We start from the raw sequence: 4381 nt of genomic DNA on the forward strand, positions 1-4381 counted from the left end.
CTTCTTTTTGTTTGTTTTTGTGGGGGGGGAGGGGTGGGGGGGTGGGCTGCACACTTTGAAATGCCACTTATAATTTCCAGTCCCTGAAGGGGACATTCTCAGCTGCTGTGACGTGAGTGAGGGAGCACACTCCACAAGAGGACACTAAACATGCTGTCACTTTTGCTGCAAGGAGAGGGGAGCATATTAATGGTGCTGCAGGAGGCTTCCAGCAGGCAGGTTGCAGCTCTGAGGTACTGCTTAAACTGTGCGCTTTTACAGGGCTGCTGCTCCTCTGCAGCCTGCCCTGCACCTCTGCCAGGCATCTCGACGGTGCTGGGGGAGGCCATGGCTGCAGGGCTCAGCGCCAATGGGCCCATCTCTGGCCAAGGAGATGAGGCACATGAGGTAGCCCCAGCCCCACTATCTGAGCTCCAGAGGCTGTCTTCTGCCCCTGGTTTGCTAGCCCTGCTCTCAGCCCTCACGAAGGCAAAAGAAAGACTGTATGAAGCCAGGCATGCACCAGGGAGTGAGTCCTGGAGGGAGGAGGAAAGGTTTTTGGGAGGTAGTGGAGGGAAGGTAGAGGTCTCAGGAGGTGAACATGAGGAGGATTGAGATCTGTATTCCTCAGCTCAGCCCTCTGTGCCCATTACCCCCATGAGTACACCCAAAACCTCCACCAGTGCCTGTTCGTGCTACGGGTGACACCCCACAACAGCTTTGTCCCCCATGCTCACTGGCTTACCCCTCCCCACCATGCCCAGCACTTCCTCTGCCACCACCACCGCTCCCACCAACATGGATAACATAAGCCAACCTGCCCCTTAGCTTTGGGGAAGCAAAATTCAGCTTTGCCTACAGGACCGAGAGGCTTTGAGGTGCAATGCCTGCTGGGGAAGATGGGTTTGCCGTAGCAGTTAATCAGAGCATCTGAGGTGCCTTGCCAGGTCCCCTGGAATAAGCGGGAGCAAACGAGCGTGCCTCCCCCAGAATCAGTAGAGATCTGCCTGCTTGCACCTGCTGGGCTTATGCTGCTGTAATATCTTTCACTGCAATGGCTGCTTGTTTGTTTGTCAGCTGTGTTGAATTTTTATTGTTCCCAGGGCAAGGAGTGCCACGTCTCCTGGGGGTGGATAGCTGCTGATGTTGACTTAAGAGTCCGTGGAGCAGGAGATAAGTGCTGCCCTGCTGCCGGGGCCCGGCGGAGCCCTGCACCTCGCACCGTGCTTCTTGCCTGGGGCTCCTGCTGTGGGGCTGGGAGCCAGGGCGAGCGTCACACAACACCGGCATGCGTCATCCCCTTGGCTGTGGGCAGGGACCGCGGCCACGTCCCGGGGGGAGTGTGGGAGGAGCACACCTCTGCAGCCGACCCCAGGGAGTGGGGAGCGGAGCAACTCGTGCCTGAACGGGACCAAGGGCACAAGGGCCACGAGACTGCTGAGCAGCGAAGAAGGGCACCGCCGCAAACACGCTCGAGGTATCATCCGCGTTTGAGGTGCAGCCGCTGCAAACCTACCCAATTACACCAGCAATGGGGTTGGCCACTACAGCTTGGGATGATCCAGTCAGTGTAATAACACTTGACAGGTCCTGCCACCGTAAGCCAACGTCATTCTATTGGATCCAACAGACTTGTGATAGCTCACAGCTGCTGGGAATGAATTATTAGATGAATTTACTTTTCAGGGGTGCAAGCTTTCAAGTGTTTGCAAGTGTTAATTGCTGCTGGTACAGCACCTTGGGTAAGTGGGGGGAAGGGCTGGGTTGGGCAAGTATTTTGGGTTGGGGTCCCCACAAGGAGCAGGATTCCTGGTTTGGGAAGACCAGAGATACTGGCTCTGTTTGCTTCTTGGGGAGGTATTTGATGCGTTTCAAGATTAGGCGACTGTCTTTTTGCTTTCGGTTGATGCGGTGTTAAGAGGGAAACGTGTGTGGGTGAGTGTAAATCAGCTCCGCGCAGGGAGAGCTGCCTGTTTACACCAGGGGATTTAGGCTTCCAGATATTTAATTTCTGGTAACTGTACTTCAGCTTGTTGGAACATTTCAGTCTTGAAAAGCCTCTTGTGGATAATGAAGCTACAGAGAGGTGCCGCTCCCAGAGAGCCTGAGTGGGGAGCAGGGGTGGATGGGGGCCTTGCTTTGGCAGTGCAATTAATGAGCAAGCAGGTAGCCAGCACTTGCAAGAAAACGCTGGGAGAGAGGAGGATGAAACAAAATGAAAGAGAGGTTTTGTTGCCTCCCTTGAAACCAAGAACAAGCAAAGCTCACCTAAGTTTAAAATGTCCCACCTGATAAGTCATGGGGTGAGGGACCACGGATGGCGGAGGGTGGGAGAGTTAGGAGATGGTTCTGCTTTGAGGACCAGAGGACTGCCTGGAGAAGGCTTGTGCCCCGCAGCCAGGTCTGTAATGGCTCTGTAAACCTGGTAGGAGCCTTGGGCGACCCTCCCAAAGGTGTCCCAACAAAGGAGCAAAGGGGCGGTGTGGCCCACATCCTGTGCCCTGATTCAGAGGGTTGGTGGTGTCAAGGAGAGCTGGGCTGGTGCTGGAGGGTCCCTACCTTGTCTCCACACCAGGCTAGTGCCCTCAGCTGAGGTGTCCTGTCCCCCATTAGCAGGTATGTGATAGCTGCAGACAGAGGTAATGGAGGGACCTTTGCATCCGTGTCGGAGCTTGAGTCCTGTAGGCTGGTACCACAGTCAGGACCACCCTGTGTGTGTGTCCCATGTGTTCTCCTCTTTCTTTTAACATCCAGTTAGAGCCCGTTATGATTTTTTTTCTGACAGGCCCCAGGGTAAGCCCTGCTGAGCCTGCCAGGGTGGCAGCCCCAAACCAAACCTCTCCCAAGGATATCAGTTGTAGCCCCTGCCTTTGCCTGCTAGCCCAACCCACTGCCCTGTCTTCTCCTACAGCAGCATCCCCTCCATGGGAGCACTCAGGAAACATCTTCAGCATACTTGTGATTTCCCTGGTGCTACTGCAGGTGGAGAAAGTGAGGCAGGGAACTGACACTGTCTTGGAGGGGCATTCACAGCACTGTGGATACTCAGCAGAAAGGAGAAAAGTACCTCTTTCTCAGTCAGTGGAGAGAGAGGAGAGATATCATCTCCAGAGGGTGACCTGGGCCAGCCATGGTCTGGAGATGTTTGTATTTATAAACTAAGGAGGAAATGGATGCCACAAGCCCCCATGGCTTTGAGGGTGGTGTCAGGAGCCAAAATCTGTGGGAGGCGAATATCTTTTAGCATCATTAGGAACCACACTGAGAAGCCAGGTCTGTGCCCATCTGCCTGTTTCAGGCTCTTGGGTTATGACCGTCAACGGAAGCACCTGCAGGGACCATCCTGGACTCCTCCCAGCACCTCTGAGCAGGGCCCTGGTGCAGAGGGAGGTGGAGGCACAGGTCCTGCCTGGCCCCAGCATTAAAAGGTGGAGAAGGGTGAGATATTCCACACAGCTGAGAAATGACTCTGCTGCACCAAGCAGCTGGAGGGATGGGGAGGAGGACCTGTGGTTTCCAGTTTGCTGCTGTGGTAGGGGACAGCCCCCTCCTACCTGCCCATGCCTCAAGACAGCTGCTGCTCCTGCTGCCACTGCAGCTTTCCTGACTCACATAGGTGACCTGGCATTGGCTCTGCTTGTCACACAAACAGCTTAACTCCTTCACTGCTGGCCACTTGCACACTGGAGAGCCTGCCAAGAAAACTCAGCTATCTCCTCCCTGCACTTCCTCCTGTTGCTATCTGCAAAGTGAATGTACAGCATAACATGTGCTCCCTGTCTGCTGATCATCCGCCAGGGCTGTGGGTCTCTCTGCAGCACGGAGTATCCCTGAGCTGCAGCACAGGGTGGGGAAGGAGGCAGCACAGGGCTGGACCGAGTAAGGAAAGGGGCACCAGTGCCCTTGCCTGCGTCTGGTCCTGCCCCTGGGGGGTGGGTGCAGGTGCTGCACCCATCCTGCACAGATTGGTATCCTTACCACCCGCACCAGGACGAAAGACCAGCTGCCCTCTATGGCAGCTCCTCTTAGGAGAAACTTTCCTCTCCAGGACACTGCGGAGAAAGTGATGTGAAAGAGGGGTGGAGGACAAGACAATGTGACATTTATCCATTTGCCATCCCAGTGGCTGTCACCAATGGGTAAACGGGTAGGAGGGGGGACCGCTGGTAAAAGGGTGCAGGAGCACCTGGAGGGTTGCTCACACCACAGAGCTATGGGGAGGTCCTCAATGATGAACCATGGAGCCAAAGCTCCTGCTGGAGAACATTGGCCACAGTCCTGCCTGGCTCCCACTCCCCACTCACACCTTCTCTACCCTGTTAATTATTACAAGGGAAGCAATGAAGGCCAACGTGCACCAAAGTCCAGTGTGAGAGAGAAAATCAGCAGTTCGCTTGCAGCC

This window comes from Aptenodytes forsteri, unplaced genomic scaffold (assembly GCF_000699145.1).
Source record: "Aptenodytes forsteri isolate BGI_AS27 unplaced genomic scaffold, ASM69914v1 Scaffold119, whole genome shotgun sequence".
Lineage (NCBI taxonomy): Eukaryota > Metazoa > Chordata > Aves > Sphenisciformes > Spheniscidae > Aptenodytes > Aptenodytes forsteri.